The sequence below is a fragment of the Furipterus horrens genome, unplaced genomic scaffold (genome assembly GCF_987537825.1).
Source record: "Furipterus horrens unplaced genomic scaffold, mFurHor1.1.pri manual_scaffold_5, whole genome shotgun sequence".
In the NCBI taxonomy this organism is placed as follows: domain Eukaryota; kingdom Metazoa; phylum Chordata; class Mammalia; order Chiroptera; family Furipteridae; genus Furipterus; species Furipterus horrens.
Genome location: NW_028327175.1, coordinates 163,364,448 through 163,383,826, shown reverse-complemented (window position 1 = coordinate 163,383,826; position 19,379 = coordinate 163,364,448). Strand labels below are relative to the sequence as shown.

The window sequence follows — 19,379 nt, the reverse complement described above, 5'->3', positions numbered from 1 at the left end:
TATGGAGGCTGATGACATCATACCCAGATCCTGAAGGAAAGACAGCTGACAGATAAGGAATGGGGAACTATTGGGTTTGGGGTTGGCTTATAGCCTTTTGGGGAGCAAGGGAAGTGCTGGGTCTTGTGGGAGAATAAGGCTCTTGAGTTGAAGTGCTCCCAGCACCCCCAAGGTTGGAATATTGTAAATCAAGACCTGTTTCTCTCAACACTAATTGTTGGGTCTTACACCACGGTGCCATGTGAATGAGCCCCACTTTGCTTGGTTAACACCATGATTTTAGTCATCTTTACATCTCTAATATTAGCATCATGCCTGGCTTACAAAAATATTCAGTATTTAATGAATTAAAATATTTAAGATATAACCCAGGAGTAGATGGGAAGTTCAATGTACAATTCTCTTATACCAAAGTTCGTTTTTGTCAGGCTGTCTTTGCTCCAAGAAATCACCCAGAGAACAGTCTAGGATTTTATACCACGTTTATTGAGGGAAGGGAGGAAAAGCGGTTAGAGGTAAGAGGGAAGCTCACAGTCCACCTCCAGGGCCTGTAGTAGCAAGGGAAGGGGGAAGAGAAAGAAAAGGAAAGGGGAGAAAAAGAAGGAAGGAGAAAGAAAGTGGAGACTCCTGGTCGCCCAGCAGGGCTCTTAAGAATTGTCTCCTACTTTGTATGTGCAGGTGCAGAATCCACACTTTACTGGACATACGTTTTGGTTAGGGTGCGTTTATACATCAACACATTCAACAGATTATTTACATTTTCCTGCTTTTCCCCAGTCAATATGTTGTGCTAGGTTCATCAACATTTCTTCTGGGAATGAGTCCATTTTCATTTGTTATGGGAGAAGCTGGGACCTAGTTAATTTGTATAAGGCTCATTTGCATATGTCAGAAGTCCCGGGGTGGCCCAGTCGCCGCCATGTTTTGACAGTGAAAGAACAAGAAAGTGTAGGCAGCACAGATACCCTGGAGGGAGAAGCGTTTGTGTGTGGAGCTTGCACGGTCACAGTAGAAGCTGTGGTAGAAGCCACACTCCCTCCTGCCGATGGCGCTGACCGGACTGCCACATTCTGACCGGTTTGATCCCGGGTCAGGGTACATGCAAGAAGCAACCAATAAATGCATAAATAAGTGGAACAACAATTGATGTTTCTCCTTCTCTCGCATACTGTGCTGTCATGACGACGCCCCCCACCAAGTTTAGATCACTAACTCAGGAGTGGTGCTTAAATCTCTTTCACGAAGGTAAATACTGGCTCATTTCCTCCCCTTTCCATTGGCCCCCTTCGTACCCACCAAACAGTTCATTAGTTTCGTTTTTGGTGTTTTCAGAGTGCTTATCAAACAGATGGTTTTATGTCAGCTTCTGAGTGAGTACTCTAGGGAAAGATGCCCAAAAAGTAACAGGAGGGATTTCTACAGATATGTGGGGGAATGTTTGTAATTATTTAGCAAATGATGTGCCCACCAAGTATCACTTCAGCCTGCTTTGTTCATCTGTTCTGTCTTTTCAGCCATACACAAGAGATGTACTCTGACTTTTGCTGCTGTGCCATTTTGGTGGCATTTTCAACCTTATTTTTGTCAATGTGACTTATCTGTGTCCATCCACTTTAGACATATATGTAATCAGTGGTACTGTTGGCTTCTTCTTTTAAAAAAAAAATTAGATCTTCAAAAAAATCCTCACCTGAGGATATGTTTACTGAATTTTAGAGAGAGGGGAATGGAGAGAGAGAAAGAGAAAGAAACATAGAAACATCAATGTGAGAAACATTGATCAATTGCCATCTGTATGTGCCCTGACTGGGGATCAAACCTGCAACTTTTTGGTGTACTGGACAATGTTCCAAACAACTGAGCCACCTGGCCAGGGCACTGTTGGTTTCTTGATTAGGGAAACAGTGATTGCATTTTGTCCATAATTAAATGACAGTATCAGTGAGTAGAATGCCCCAACAGCCTCATTTTCTTTGCTTATGTATTAAAAAAAAGAAAAAGAAAATCAAAATCTCATATGCACAAAAGTTGTTTGCCAAGCATTTGAAGCTGTCCAGTTTTACCAGGTGGCAGCTGCTGTGTTGTTTATAGGGACCTAATTTAAATCACAGACATGAAACAGTGTCCTTGTTTTATAAAAAGGAAAACTGATTTAAAAAATAACAGCTATACTGAGATGTAATTTACAAATCATACAATTCACTTATTTAAAGTGCATGATTCAATGGTTGTTAATATAGTCACAGAGTGAACGTTCATCACACATCAATTTTAGAACATTTCTGTTACCCCCTAAAAGGAACACTGTACTTATTAGCAGTTACTTTCAATTTTCTTTACACCTTCTCTCAGCCCTAGGCAATCACTAAGCAACTTTCTGTCTGTATAGTATGCCTCTTCTGGACATGTCCTCCACTTAGCATAATGTTTAAAGGTTCTTAAATGTTGTAGCATGAATTATACTTCATTCTTATTATGGCTGAGTAATATTCTGTGGTATGAATAACTATTTATCCATCAGTTGATGTACATTTGAATGTCACTTTTTGGCCGTTATGAATAATGCTGCTATGAACATTTGTGAATAAATTTTTGAGTGAGCATAAGTTTTAGTTTCTCTTAGGGACACATCTAGTAGAATTACTGAGTCATATGGTAACTGTTTAATCTTTTGACCACCTGCCAGACTTTTCAAAAGTGGCTGTACTATTTTACATTTACACCAACAGTATAGGAGGGTTTAGATTTCTCCACATTTGTGTCAACATTTGTTACCATGTCTTTTGATTATACATATTAGTAGGTGTGAAGAGGTATCTCATCATGGTTTTGATTTTCATTGCATTGTTTTAATTTAATTTATCCGTTTTTATTATTGTGGGGAAAGAAGAAATTTCCTCTACCTTTATAGATTCTTACTTACATAAGAGTCGACATATGAACATTTGTAAACCTCATATACATGAGAGATTCAGAGACAAAGTTACAAAAAAATGAGGTATATATGGCATTCTGAGCTTAAAGTTGAAGTAAGGTGCCTGAGGCTTCAGAGGGAAGGAAGCTCATTGTTAGAATGATAAAAAGAACAGATGTTCATAATTAAGATGTTTGCCCTGCCCTATAGATAGGTCATAGAAAGTTATTTCTAACTTATTTATTTATTTTAAAGTATATTTTATTGATTATGCTGTTAACAGTTGTTCTAATTTCTTTTCTCCCCTCCTCCCAGTACCAACCCCCCTGTCCCCCCAAGTCCCTCCAGCGATCCCACCCTCCTTAGTTCATGTCTATGGGTCGTGCATATAAGTTCTTTGGCTTTGCCTTTTCCTATATTATTCATAACTCCCTCGTGTCTATTTTGTACCAACCAGTTATGCTTCTTAATCCCTGCACATTTCCCCATTTCTTCCCCTTTCCCCTCCCAGCTGATAGCCCTCCAAATGATCCCCATACCTATGATTCTGTTCCTATTCTCATTGTTTGCTTTGTTTGTTTTTAGGTTCCGCTTAGTTTGTTTTTAGTTGTGAGTTTGTTGTCATTTTAATGTTCACAGTGTTGATCCTCTTTTTCTTAAATAAGTCCCTTTAACATTTCACATAATAATGGCTTGGTGATGATGAACTCCTTTAGTTTTACCTTGTCTGGGAAGCACTTTCTCTGCCCTTCCATTCTAAATGATAACTTTGCTGGATAGAGTAATCTTGGTTGTAAGTCCTTGCTTTTCATCACATTGAATACTTCTTGCCAGCCCTTTTTGCCTGAAAAGTTTCCTTTGAGAAATCAGCTGATAGTCTTATAGGCACCCCTTTGTAGGTAACTCTTTTTTTCTCTTGCTGCTTTTAAGATTCTCTCTTTATCTTGAACCTTTGGCATTTTAATTATGATGTTTCTTGGTGTGGTCCTCTTTGGGTCTAGCTTGTTTGGGACCCTCTGCCTCCTGGACTTGTAGGCCTATTTCCTTTGCCAAGTTTGGGAAGCTTCCTTCATTATTTTTTCAAATAAGTTTTCAATTTCTTTCTCTTCCTTTCTCCTTCTGGCATCTCTGTAATTTGGATGTTGGCATGTTTAAAGTTGTCCCAGAGGTTCCTAAGCCTCTTCTCATTTTTTTGAATTCTTGTTTCTTCATTCTGTACTGGTTGACTGTTTATTTCTTCCTTATGTTCCAAATCATTGATTTGAACCCTGGTTTCCTTCCCTTTACCATTGGTTTCATGTGGATTTTCCTTCATTTCACTTAGGTTAGCATTCATTCTTTCCTTCTGTGTTTGCCATACTCAAGCATATCTGGCAAGTTTGTGAGCATCTTTATCACCAGTGTTATGAACTCTGCATCTTTTAGTTTGGCTATCTCCTCGTCACTTAGTTCTCCCACTGGAACCTTGATTTGTTCCCACTTTTGGGCCATACTTCTCTGTCTCCTGAACTTGACAGACTCCTGTGTTTGCCAGTGTCTTAGGTGGAGCTGTTGCAGCTGTTATGTTGTAAGGGGAGGAGTCTTAGGTATTCGTTAGTGAGGGGCGACCCATTTCACCATGTGGCCCTGTCTGTGGGGGAGGGGTCAGAGAGTGATCAGTGCCACTTACTCATCACTCACACCTTTTGCAGGTGCTTCTCCCACTTTCCATATGGGACTGGCGCCTCTATCTGTTGCCCTGGCCATTGTTTCCATAATGGGTGGATCTGTGTACGTTCTAGGACTGTGGGGGCCTCTAAACAAATGGACTCTGCCGAGAGACTGCCAGTTTCTTCTTCTGCCCCAACTTTCACTGGTTTTCATAGTCAGAAGCAATGAGGCTTTATTTTCCCTGGCTCTGGAACTGTGAGCTGCGTGATCTGGTCTGGGGCTGGGATCACTCCCCAGGTGTCCCTCTCAACTTTTATAATGTATGACTTCACTTTCTGCTGGCCAGCCACAGCTGCTGTTGCCACAGCCACCTGTGCCACCTCATGATGTCCTCTCTGCCCTGGCTCCGCCCCTCCAACCTCTCTGGATAAGTATTTTTTCTTTATATCTTTGTTTGTTGGACTTCCATGCAGCTCAGTTTTCTGGAACTTCTGGTTGTCTCCAGTTCTGAGGTTGTTATATTCCTTCTTAGTTGTGGAGGGAGATATAGGGTGTCTGCCTACACCTCCATCTTGGCTGGAAGTCAGAAAGTTATTTCCAATGATAACTCTTCTTATGGGCAGGACCCTCAATTTAAATTCTTTAGGGAGAGGTAAAAGTTTCTCTTGGGTCTCCAGGGTCTTGATTGCCTATACCTCAAAATAATTCAGTGCCACAAAGTAACCCATCTTGGGGAGGCCTGTTCTGAACCCGTTCATTATTAATAAACTTTTTAAAACAGTTTTACATATACAGAAGAATTGAGTGGATAGTAGAGTTTCCCCCAACAGTTTCCTATATTATTAACATTTTATATTAATATGGTATGTTTGTTGCTATTAAGGAACCAATATTGATATGTTATTATTAGCTAAAGTTCATAGTTTATTCAGATTTCTTCAGTTTTTACCTAATTTCTTTTTCCTGTTCTAAGTTTACATCTAAAATTCCACATTACTTGTTTATAGCTCTAGACTCCTCTTAGCTATAAGTTTCTTGCACTTTAATTGTTTTTGATGACTTTGACAGGTTTTGAGAAGTACTGGTCAAATATTTTGTAGGATACCTCTCTATTGGAATTTGATACTTTTCTCATGATTGGACTAGGGTTATCAGTTTTGAGGAGGAAGATCACAGAAATACAAGGGCCATTCTCATCACATCATATCTAGGATACATATTATCAACGTGATTTATCATTGTTAATATTGACCTTGATCACCTGGCTAAGGCACTAGTTGTTAGGTTTCTCTACTGTAAAGTCACTTTTCCTGCCTCTTTTCATACGCTGTTGTTGAGCAGCTTTTCATGTACTTATTATCCATTTGTATATCTTTGGAGAAATGTCTGTTAAGACCTTTTTTTAAATTGGGTTATTTAGAAATACCACTTTAAAATTGAGTTGTCTCTATTATTTAGTTGTAAGAGTTCTTTATATATTCTAAATACACCTCCCTTTTTAGATATATAATTTGCAAATATTTCCTCCTGTTATTTGGGATGTCTTACTACTTTTTTGATGGTGTCCATTAAAGCATAAACATTTTAATTTTGATGAAGTAAAATGTATCTATTTTTCTTTTTGCTGCTTGTGTCATATCTAGGACTTTGCCTAACCCAGAGTCATGAAGATAGTTTTAGTTCTTTCATTTAGATTTTATTTTGCAGTTTGGCTCCTACCATGGAGCCACTCAGCTCCTGCCTTTACTGCCAAAATCAGCATTATCATTATTATTTCAGAAATAAAAACCAATAATAATGGTTTTGCTTTGGGGTTATGCCAAGAGGGAATCATCTTTGTTTTTCCTAGAGAAATTCTGTTTGTCTTTTAAGCAAAGTGTTCTTTTATTAAATTGAACATTCTGCTGAATCATAACCCCACTTGCTAATGGAGACTAATAATGAAAGGTTGTGGGATAGGACCAAGTAGGACTTTTCAGCCTGTGTTCTTTCACCCCCACCCCCCCTTTCCATTTCTCTTGATTGCTTTATTCAAGTCTTCCTGCAAATTTTTTTTCAGGGACCTTTGTCTGTTATGGGCTATGAGGGTGTGACATTGCCTGCAAAATACTTGAAATAATATGACAAATTTTGCTGAAACACAGTTGTTTCAAAGTACTATTGTAATTAGTCATCCAACTTTAGGAACCCTGGACATTTAAACATAACATCTTTATTTTTTAAAAGATTTTATTTATTTATTTTTAGAGCAAGGAATAAAGAGAGGGAGAGAAACATCAACGTGCAAGAGAAACATGGATTGGTTCCCTCTCACATGCTCCCAAATTGGCACCTGGCCCGCAACCCAGGATATACCCTGACCTGGAATCGAACCAGTGATCTTTTGGTTTGTGGGAGGATGCCGAACCCATTGAGCCACACCTGTGAGGGCTAAACCTGACATCTTTAGACTGAGCATAAATGAATCAGGAGGCTTTCCTAAAATGAAAAATTACGAAGTTTTATTCAAGGTTTTAGGATTTGCACATTAAAAATACTACCAGGTAACTAACACCTTGAATGTTCTGAAGAAAAAAGAAGAGTTGAGAGTTCTTATAGTAAAAAATGCATTCTTGAGAAGAATAAGTCCTGCATTCTTAGCCTCTAGATTGGTCTAAGATGGTACTATTCCAGCTGTCAAGTGATCTGGATAATAGATGTTAGGTGGTCTGGACACATAAACATTCTTCCCTAAGTTCTTCATAGGGTTATCTGTAGGGTTTATATATATTTTCAGACATTGATGTGTGAATGAAAAAGGGACTACACAGCAGGCCTGACAAGCTTAGTGACTAAAAGTAATCACCCAGGATGATATGATCATAAATTCCTAACTGGGTAGGTCATGATGGAATCTATAATCTGTACCTTAAATGAACCCTGTCCATTGTTGTTGTGCATCTAAGACAACATACCCTTGATATGTCAGTAACTGCCTTTTCCAGGCTTCTCTGAGGCATAACTATTGCAGGGAAATAGCTCTAGGTGTTAGACCTTAGTTCAGCAACTTCAGTACTTGAGTTCTGACTAAGAAAGAATTCAGATCCAAGACTCAAATTATAAGAGAAAGTTTATTTAGAGTCACAGAGGAGAAGTGAGCTGTAGAAGAAATGGGCTCAGGAAATGAGTTACAGAGGCAAAAGAAGGGCCCTTGGAGAGAGAAGAGAGAGAGATGCGCATCTTGAGAGATGAGAGAGGAAGGAAAGGTGCAGGTGTGTTCTGGAAAGAGAGAGAGGGAGGGAGAGAGAATGCTTGTGAATGGTGTGGAGGTGTCCCCATCTTAAGGACTTTTCTCTGGAGGTCTCAGGGGAGGACCTCAACATGATATTCATCAGCTTTTCTAGGTGTGCCCCCTGATTGGCTGTTGTCAGGACAGGGGGTAATTAGTCAATATAGCTGGTCCTGATGTCATCCATGGTGTTGCTCAATCTATTTTGTTGCTTTTCTGGGCCTGGAGTGGAAGCACAGCTGAGGACTAGTTGTTATCTCCAGGGGTTATTGTTTATGGGAGTGGTCATGCAAGGGCCCATAATTTTGCCTGTTGCTAGGTGCCAGTGGCTCTCCACCTTCTGTCCCTCTTGCACCTGACCTATGGTTTCTACTCTTGCTGATGCCTATCAACCTACTACTTAACCACCTGCTCCAGGACTCCTCACTGTTGTTGCACCATACCATCTCTATTTATTCTAAGTGTTAAATGTCAGCTATCCTTACCCACCAATGGGAAACAAGTAAGTATCTTTCCATTTTAGAGATTTATCCACTTTGCTTTCTACCACCTCTTTAATCCTTTTTAAAAAATATGCTTTATTGATTATGCTTTTACAGTTGTCCCAATTTATTTTCTCTTTGTTCCCCTTCACCCAGTGACCCTTCTTCCTACAATTGTCCCCCCCACCTTAGTCCATGCCCATTGGTTGTGCATATATTTCTTCTCAACATCTTTTTATCTACTCTACTCCCTCCTACTATGTTTGCTAATTCCTGTACCATCTCCCTCCCTTGCCTCCCTCCCCCCTTCCTGCTGACCTCCCCCCATAATGTTCCCCATACCTATAATTCTTTTTCCACTCTCGTTGCCTACTTAGTTTGCCTTTGTTTTGATTCCCTAGCTTCTGTTGTTGGTTGTTGTGATCCAGTTTTCATTTTAATGTTCATAGTTTTGATCCTCTTTCTCCTAAACAAGTCCCTTTAACATTTCATATAACAGTGGTTTGGATCTAATGAACTCCTTCAGTTTTACTTTGTCCTGGAAGCACTTTCTCTGCCCTTCTATTCTGAATGACAGTTTCGCTGGATAGAGTAATCATGGTTATAGGTTTTTGCTTTTCATTACTTTGAATATTTCTTGCCACTCCCTTCTTGCCTGCAGACTTTCTTTTGAGAGATCAACTGACAGTCTTATTGGGACCCATTTGTACATAATTCTCTTCTCTTGCTGCTTTTAAGATTTTCTCTTTATCCTTAATTTTTGACATTTTGATTATAATGTGTCTTGGTGTGGTTCTCCCTGGGTCCAGGATTTTTTTGAACACCCTGTGCTTCCTGGACCTGTAGTTCTATCTCTTTCCCCAAGTTAGGGAAGTTCTGCTTCATTATTTTTTCACATAATTTTTCAATTTCTAGTTCTTCTTCACTTTCTGGCAGCCCTATGATTCGGATATTGGCCTGCTTATAGCTGTCCCATAGGTTTCTGAGCCTCTCCTCAATTTTCCTCACTTTTCATTTCCTCTTCCTGCACGGGTTGACTGTTTGTTCCTTCCCTATGTTCTCATTTGTTGATTTGATCCCTGGTTTTCCTTCCCTCACCAGTTGTTTCGTATGTGTTTTCGTTCATTTCAGTAGGACTAGCCTTCATTCCTTCCCCGTCTTGTTTAAGGTCTGCTGTTAGGTCTATAAGCTTTCTTATAACCAAAGCTCTGAACTGTGCCTCAGAAAGATTTCCTCTCTGCTGGTCCGATAAATCATATATTTGCTGTCTGGTCAGCTGTGTCACCGGGATCTCTATCATGATCTGTGTCATCCTCACAGTTTTGTGTTTACCTTTGTTTCCTGGGCGGGTCTGTCACACCTCATATGCTATAGGGGGCGGAGCCCTGTGCATTTGTCACTACCAGGTGACCCTTCTCACCATGCTGTGGCATTTTGTGTGGGAGCAGGGGTCCAAGATGGTTTCTTGCTGTTTACTCTCCGCTGAGAGACTGGGAGCTTCTTTCTCCGTGTCCTCCCTCCCCCGCCCCCAACCAGCATTCACAGTCTGAGGCAATGGGGGTCTGCCTTCCCCAGCATTGAGATCGTGAGCGGATGAGTTTGGTTTACAGCCGGGGGTGCTCCCCAGGTGCTTTTTGCCTCCCCTTAAATACAGGTGTCTGTGCTTACTGCCGTCCCATCACCATTGCGGCAGCTCCCACTGCCAGCACAGCTTGATCTCTCCACCCTGACTTCTCCCCACCTACCCATTGGACGAGCACCACTTGTATATAACTTCATACATTGGATTTCCATGTAGCTTTATTTTCTGGAACTTATGGTTATTTCTGGTTTTGCGGTAGATGTATTCCTTCTTATTTGTGGAGGGAGATGGAGCGTGTCAGTCTAAGTCGCCATCTTGGTCAGAAGTCCACTTCTTTAATCTTAATTAATCTTAACCACCTTTGAATTTCATGTAACCTTTCTTATGATTTCTTCTTTGATTCTAAATGTATAAAATGAACTGCAAAACTGCTATTCTCTGGAGCATTTTATGAATCCTTGAGATTTGCTTCCAGTCCAGTCCTCATTGTTTTTATTTTGTTTTATTTTGTTCTTTAAATTCTCACCCGAGAATATAGCTACTGATTTTTAGAGCAAGCAAGGGAAAGAGAGAGAAGCATTGATCAGTTGTCTCTCGCACTCACCCCAACCAGGATTGAATCCTCAGCCTAGCTATGTGCCGAGACTGAGGATCAAACCCTCAACGTCTTGGTATACGAGATGATGCTTCAACCAACTGAGCAACCCAGCTAGGGCTCAGGTTTTTTGTTTGTTTGTTTGTTTTTAAGCTCAAATATTGTCTCAGAAAATTTTTCTATACATTTGGACTTCTTTTTTTGCTGACAGATACATAACTGAAGAGTTCAAAAGTTTAAGTCGTCTGGCTAGTTAAAACAAAATAAAATCTATTCCTCATGCTTTATTCCATTTGGTCTGAACTGGTTTCATCAGGTTGATTATATAGACTCCATTTTAATTCAGCGTAGCTATATGTACTGTATCTTGTTTTCTTCACTCAGTTATCTAAAACCATATATATCACTCTACCTCTTGATTTACCAGTCATGCCCACAAAAACTGCCCTAAAAGAAATTTGGCACTTACTAAGCACAAATCTTTAGTTACTCAACTTATTTTGGGTGGAGAGGCTCAGTGCTTGATCTAGAGTTCTCAAGACAGAATCTGCTGTGTAGTCTTAAAAAGGAAATAAGAAATGTCCAAAAGTAACTTATGCAAAGAGGAATGTATTTATGAGAGTTATACATGAAGTATTTTCTAAGGGGCGTCAAAAGAGACTGCAAACTATTAGGCTGAGTTTTCCCTGTGGATCACCTACCTTGGTTGGCTGAGATATGAAGTCATGTTACCTAGTTGCATTGTAACCAGGACTGAAGCTCTGTAACTCTGCCTCAGTACTTTATTTTTACGTATTTGATTAGTTTCACAGTAAATATATAACCGTCTGTTAATGACTTGGAGAGCTTGACTTTGATATTTGCATATTCTTTGCATTTAGTACTGATCAGTAGATATCCTGTGTTTCACACAAATGTCACCCTCACCCAGCACAAGACCTTAATTAAGAAAGCTGATGTATAGAGGTTAGGAGGAAGCAGAGCTTTGGAAAGATCCGGAAACAGCATACACATACCCATTCCCCAGAGCTATTCTTCATTCTTTGCAACAGTGTAGAACCCAGCCTGCAGGTGTGGTGAGTGGAGAAGCTAAAGCTGGTGCCTGGTGGCCCGTAAGAACCAGGGTGTTTTCTTTTGGGGGGATTCTTGTGTAGTGCTGCACAATGGCCAGGAGTAGTGCTCCCACCTACACCTGTGAATAGGTCAGCAGCCATCCCTGGATGAGCCAGGAGGCCTGTAATATGTTGGCCATGCACCTTGACGCCCTCTTGAGGGAGGGGCCTCATGGACCAGGAAGGAAGTGTGGAGTCATCATTTCACAAGATATTCCCAGGGGCCACCCCAGATGCCATCAGGAAACTTTACCAGGTGAAGAGGAACAACATATGCACCGCTGATCTGTCGCTGAGCTGGGACAGCTTCAACACTGGGGACTACTTCATCTTGGACCTGGGTCAGAACATCTTTACCTGCTGTGGTGGAAAGTCCAACATCCTGGAGCATAACAAGGTGTGGGACCTGGCCTTGGCCATCTGGGACAGTGAGCAGCAGGGCAAGACCCAGATGGAGATGGTCATTGATGGGGATGAGCCTGCTGAGATGATCCAGGGTCTTGGGCCCTTGCTCTGAAGAAGGGCAACCATGAGGAAGACCTCATAGCTGACCAGACTTGCGCTCAGGCTAGAGCTCTGGGTAAGGTCTCCGATACCATTGGACAGATGCAAGGTGGTGGACTCTAGCCCTTTTGCGCTCAGCTGTAGTTGCTGATAACCTGATGACTGCTTTGTGCTGGACAATGGGCTCTGTGGCAAGATCTACACCTGGAAGGGGTGAATAGCTAATGAGAAGGAGTGGCAGGAGGCCCTCCCTGTAGCTGAGGACTTTCTCTCCTGCATGCTGTTCACCCCAAACACTCAGGTGGAGATTGTGCCTTTTGACTGTGAGAATCCCATCTGCAAGCAATTCTTCAGGAACTGGAAATGAGAGGGGCATCTCCCCGCCCCGCTCCCCGACTTGCTTTTCCTCCTGCTGCCTGGTCAGTGCAGAGGTACCTCTGCAGACGTTCAATAAAGGAGATAATTGCTCCCTATACCCCTTCCAAAAAAGAATGCTAATGTTAGTAAAAGAAAAGGAATAATATATTTTTCCTTTAAAAAAATTTTTGGGTACTTTCCTTTTGTCAAAGTCTACTTTAGTATAGTATATTGTTAAAACATAAGAGCTTAATTATTTTGGGCAGAGCCTACATCTGTTTAATATTACTAATCTTAAATCTTTTTAAAAGATCAACTCATATTTTTTTCTCAACCTATAGAAATACAATAGAACTTCATATTTGACAAGGATTCTGCCAATGAGTTTTTCTTCATCAGTATGCTTATAAAATGGCTCGTTTCAATAAAGCTATTTTATACACGTATCCGCAAATAATACATAGAAGGGTGTGTGTTGGTCCTCTGGAACTTTGTGCCCTGCCTATAATGTGAGTTCTGGGCTGACTGATCACGTTGGGGGCACGATCCTGCTTGCTGTTTGCTCTCGGTGATATAACTTTGCCTCTTCCTGGAGAGAGCAGTAGAGATCTTTCACCGTCCTCACCTTTGGGGTTGGAACATTTGAGATCCCATACATTTTAAAACTGATTCTTGAACCGAACAGCTCAGTTTACACAATATTTTTCTTTAAGAGTGTGTATTGTTTAAGAGAGTTGGAGGAATTTTGCCTGTTAAAATGATTTAAGTCTTGACAGTCTTAGAATTCTGAATGAAGGATTCAAACAATGATCTTGCTTTAATTATTCGCCGAAGCACAGTGGAAGTATCTTTTAGTGCTCCTTTTGACTAGTGCAAAGGACTTTTACTGCTGGCTCTCCTTTTGGAAGCAGCTGCCACCCTACAAACCTTATTGTTAACACTGCTGACCTTTGTCATCAGGAATGCCCCTGGAGGAAACAGCCTCCTAATTGTTTTTGTTACGCCTCTATGAAGTTTGTGATATGTCCTTTTAAGTTTCTTTTGGTTAGTTTCTTAAGTTTACTTTGTTTGTATTTAATTGGGTGCTCCACATTTTAGTTTTATCATGATTTGTCAGTGCAAGTTCCTGGTAGGTGGTAAAAAGAATTGTTTTTTTCCCCCTTCATCCTGTTCTGTGGGAAACCTTTGTGGTTTAGATTTACAGTTTCCCATTGTTGCTAGCAGCAGTTGTCTCCTCCCTTCGTACCCTTTCCTCCCCACAACTCTAGCTTTTCCCGTGTTCCTCCCCATTCCTGTATCCCAGCCACACAAATACTCTTGTGATTGCTGGAGGCCTTTTGCTGGAGATTGAGTGCTTTTTGTGTAAGTACGTTTCTTGTGGTAAAAATGGGGTAGATGAGGAGGAATGTGGGAAACTAGTCAGTCTTTGGAAAGTGTTGCTTTGAATGGAAACCTTTCAAACTTTGAAATTGAGGTTTTAATTTTGAGCTTTTATTTTTCTTAACTTTCAAGAAGCTTCTTTCATTCTTTTCCCATTTCTGTCTCAATTAAGGCGTTAGTAATTTGATTTATATTATTTTAAAAAATCATCCTCAGATTTTCTTGAGCTAGTCAAATTTAAAGCAAGGATTGTGAGGGTTAGTATTTTAAATTTCCTTCAAATAGAAGGTTATTTGTGATTTCTTTATATTTATTTTTAGTATTAACATACTGATAAGAGTAATAATGAAGAAGAGATATTATTTTGTGGCTAAGGTGGAATGGAGCATTTACTTCCAGAATCAAAATAATTTTTTCCCCTCAAAGCAGAATGTTGTTGGCAAAATTCACTAATATTTTTGGCAATATGTTGTCAAGTCTGGGAAATGGTTTTCTGAGTACTTCAGGGTAACAGCTGCTTCTGGGAATTATTTTTGGGAAGTTAAACTTGTTAATTAGCACCTGCTCCCTTGAGGTATGAGATCTATAATCCTTTGAAAGTAAGATATTTAATATTTAATGTTCAGATTGAGTCAGATATCACTTTCATATCATTCTATTTTCTTGGATCATATGTTTTGATCCTCAACTAAAACAGAAACAGTGAGCGTCTGTGATTATTTTTGACACAGAATGAGTGATACTCTGGCATTTCAAGGAGTTATAAGTTGGAGCCTTGGGTTCTCCAGAAGTACAGCTAATTAAAAGCCATTTTCATAGTAGACATGAGGGAAAACTTATTTGTGGGATTTTATTACTGTTCAAATGAGTCACTTGTACATTAGTGAATTCTGAGTTCCTACTGTGTGGCAGGTACTAGTTTCTATGCTAAGTGTTTTGCTTCTAATTCCCACTATAACCCTGCCAGGTAGGTAGTATTATCTCTCTTGGAAACAGTCATACATAGGTAGAAAGAACATGGGGTGTTCTTTTCTGCAAAATGAGGGAAATAATCCCTGATTGTGAGATTTAAAGGATATACCATGTGTCCAGTGCCTAGCACTGAGTTGCTGTTCACTAAGTGGTGGCTAGTATTATTATAATTTTTCAGCTGAAAGAGCTTCAGTGGCCAAGTAACTTGTTGAAGGTCTCTCAGTTGTAAGCAGTAAAGTTAGGATTTGAACTGGCTCAAAACCTGCAGTCTGGTTATGATTTTGCTTGAATATTGGGAAGGCTTTTCAAGTATATTGCAATGTATCTCTGCCCATTCTTTTACCTCTTTCTGCTACAGAGGAGGTTGTGTTTTTGTTTTTTTTTTAAACAGATGCCCTTCTTTCCTTGGTATCCTCTGTCACCTTCCCAGTCATGTGCTTGGTCTGTCACACTGGAGTTGCTTGTGCCATTCAGTACCAGTGTTTTCCCAGCAGAATTAAGTCAAGCCAGAGCAGACAGTGACTTGCCTTCATATTTCCTCTTCTTGACAGAGCCGTCAAGCTTCCATTATTGTTTGTGATAAAATAATTTGGGTAATGGTGTGTTTATAATGATTTATAAATAGTGTACAGTTGCAATCAAGCATTTAAATTTAAAAATCCTTAATGGTTTAAAAGTTAGGGGAAAAAAAATCTCTGGTTCTAAATTATTGGATCAGGGGATAATTAATACAGGGCAACTTTATAGAGCTCACAGTTCTCATTTTGCTAACCTGGAGCATAATATAATTGCTATTGATTCTCTTTCTTTTAACCACACCCATTAACTAGTTTGGTGGTATTAGCAATCTGTCTGAGAAAAAATGTTGTGTTTGTCCTACTTGTCATAAAGTAGAGTATCCTTCTTCCATAGACCTTTCGGGAATACAAGATATGAATTAGGTATGATATAATTCAGGCAGTAGATTCAGGGAAGAGATAAGAGAGATGACTGGTCATGCTTATAATTATCTCTGAACCAAAAAAAGTATTTCACAAAAATTAGTTCTTCACTTACTCTTTTATTTAATAAGTATTGAGAATCTATTGGATGTAAAGCAATGTAACCTTCTACATTGTATTCTGATAAAATACTTACTAATGAAATTCCTGGGAGGGAGGGATTAAGTACCAGTTTGGTGGAAAGTGGTATTTAGACAATCCTTTGGGAAATGAATTAATATAAAGAACTGCTCCCTCATGACAGGTTGTGATTATCATTAGTACCTATTACTATATGTTGCCAGCAGAATGGCTTCTTCAAGCAGGTTTGCTGAGTGGAAAAGATCACTAGTATTATGTAGAACTGGGAAGATGGAGGTGGAGAAGAAGGTGATACAGAGAAAACAAAACTTTTTGTGTGTTGTAAGGGGAATAGTGGTAGAAGAGGTTGAAAATGTGCATTGGTTAAAATTGTGGAAGGCCATTTAAGGCCAAGGAGTTTTGACATTATGTCACTAAACCTTTGTGAGCTAAATAGTGACTGGTGAGTTTGCTTTTGGTAGTATTTTTTTTAAAGATTTTATTTATTTTTAGAGAGGAAGGGAGGGAGAAAAAGAGTGAGAAATACTGATCTGTTGCCTCTTGCGTGCTCCCAACAAGGAGCTTGGACTGCAACTCAGGCATGTGCCCTGAATGGGAATTGAACCAAGTGACTTTCTGCTCTGTGGGATGATGCCCAACCCACTGAGCAACACCAGTCAGGGTGCTTTTGCTAATATTTTATACCTAGGATTAGACAAGGAAGAACAGTTTGGAAGTTATCATAATACTCTAGGTGAATTGTATTGAGACTGCATTATTTTTAGAATACATTTTCCCTCATTTTGATATTGCTTTGGGTTTATGCTATCAATTATAATTTAATCTTAGGAATTTTTACGGTAACTGTATGGATGTGTTTGTAAGAGAAAGGGAGAAGGGGGGAGAGAGGATGGGTATAGGGAATGGTCAATCATAATCATATCTACCTCTTTATGGAGCTCCTATTTTGTACCTGGCCCTAAGTATTTTGCATATATAATTTGTTGAATACTCTCAACAAATTGCGCTTATTATAAATGGTAAATGACCTGAAAGTGATGGAGCAGGATTGGAATGTAGATTCATCTTCATCTTCATCATAATCATCATCAAAACATTTATTCACTAAATACTAGGTACTGGGCTAATTACACATATACTGTATATTATTTCATTAATTCACATACTAATCTTTACTTATCAATCATGTTTTACTGATATAGTACCTGGGAGACTTCAACAAATGATTCAGTAACTTGGTTAAGATGACACAGTCATTAGGTGATGCAATCCAGACCTGTTCTATAATACTTTACTAACTCTGGGTCACTAAGTTGTAAAATTCACATTATGTTCTTTGGGAATGGTGCACCTTGGGTCTCCACTATGAGTGTGGTGTTTCCTGAGGTTATGCAATATAGTTGGCCCTGCAGAGGCTGAAATTTTACCTACTATGTTCTTTCTACTATCATGCTGCCTCCCTTAGAAGTCAGTAAATTATATATACAACTCTGGATCTTTGTAAGGAGGGGCTAAGTAGCCTCCCATTGTCATTTCTTAGTTCTTAAAGTTTGCCAGTTGTAACATAGTAAAACATGTCTTCTTGCTTTTTTTTTTTTTTTGCCCTAACTGATTTTGGACAAATTTATTGTGAATGACACTTTTCTAATTCTTATAAAAGGAAAAATAAAGCATTCTGTACTTTATCAGCATACAATTCTACTTGTTGTACATGATGTAATAATTTGAAGCTCCAAAGACCAACCTTCAGGAAATTGTTTGAGTTGAACAACTTTTTACTGGGGAGTTTGAGATAACCAGCCCACGAATCAACAAATCACTTAGGTTTTTTTTATGGTTGTAGATGCTTATCTTTCTTTATTTTCGAGCTTAAATCATGGCGAATATTGATTCAATTGATATAGTGTGCCATTAGAAAAACTTGTCTGCAGGATCTCAAACTGAATATATAATCTTTTGGGGGCTCTTTTATTTAAGGAGAGTCAGAATTGGTTGTTCTAGGTACCTACCCATCAAACAGAGAGTTTTCTCTTTTAATTAAACTTTTAAGGATTCAGTGTCTATTATATTCAACCTGTGTTTGGAATAAAAAGATGCCCCTGAGGTATAAATAATGTAGTCGTCGTCGGCAGCCGTCCGTCTCGAGAGACGATGGTGTAGCTTCTTAAGAGTCTATCTGCACCGCCGAGAATGGCTGTGCAGTCCGACTCGGGAGTGACATGGTATCTGTCTTCTCCCGTGTTGAATCGACATCTTGTGATGACGCTGAAGCTACAGAGCCTGGGCAGGGTAATATGGAGGGTCTGCTGTTGCCCATGCAGCAGACCCCCCCTCTCTTCGCAGCTGAAGGGTCCAAGGGAAAGACGGAGTCGATACAGCTTGGGTTCAGGTGCGCCGCAGGAGTTGCTGGTGTTGACTACAACGTCAAACCGCCTTAGGGACTCCGGCTCCGGATTTTCTGTCGGGGTTTACTCCCTTAGCCACCCTGGCTGGTTTGGCTCAGTGGATTGAGCGTCGGCCTGCGAGCTAAGTGTCGCTGGTTCGATCTTCCAGTCAGGGCACATCAGAGAAGGAAAACTCTGACTCCAAAAAACCTCCGCTGCCTTGCGGCATACCTCTTCAGGGGAAAGGCTAAGGGAGTAAACCCCGACAGAAAATCCGGAGCCGGAGTCCCTAAGGCGGTTTGACGTTGTAGTCAACACCGGCAACTCCTGCGGCGCACCTGAAGCCAAGCTGTATTGACTCCGTCTTTCCCTTGGACCCTTCAGCTGCGAAGAGAGGGGGGGCCTGCTGCATGGGCAACAGCAGACCCTCCATATCACCCTGCCCAGGCTCTGTAGCTTCAGCTTCACTGGAGAGGACGCTCCAGCGTCATCGCAAGATGTCGATTCAACACGGGAGGAGACAGATACCGTGTCACTCCCGAGTCGGACTGCACAACCATTCTCGGCGGTGCAGATAGACTCTTAAGAAGCTACACCATCGTCTCTCAAGACGGACGGCTGCCGACTGCGACTGCGACTCCCTTAGCCTTTCCCCTGAAGAGGTATGCCGCAAGGCAGCGGAGGTTTTTTGGAGTCAGAGTTTTCCTTCTCTGATAAATAATGTAGTACATGTACACAAATAACTATAACATGGGGGGAGGGTGGGAATGCTGTAATATAACCACATGCACTGAGAGCACAGAAGAAGGTTAAATAAATGATGAAAATGGAAAGATGAGAAACGGACAGAATCAATCTGAGAATACTTTGGATGCAGTTGTTCCTTGTATGATAGTTATTATTTTTAAGAAGAAAAGGAGAGGAAAGGCACTCCAAGTGGAAGCATTATTAGAGCCAAGGCACTGAGGAAATAGAGTGCAGAGCATATTCATTATACAAAAGAGTCAAATTTACCTGGAGTGGAGGATGAGTGAGGGGCATATAACAGGTGCTAGGTGAAATGTCTGATTAATGAGTAAGTAGAAGATGTAGCTGGG

At 40.3% G+C, this 19,379-nt stretch overlaps 1 protein-coding gene and 1 pseudogene across 1 annotated transcript in view; both read left to right on the top strand.

Moving 5' to 3' along the window:
- Window positions 1-19,379, top strand: part of USP54 (ubiquitin specific peptidase 54) — a 132,465-nt gene that overhangs the window by 32,513 nt on the left and 80,573 nt on the right. The window lies entirely within an intron of this gene.
- LOC150010295 (macrophage-capping protein pseudogene) lies at window positions 1,046-12,474 on the top strand (annotated as a pseudogene).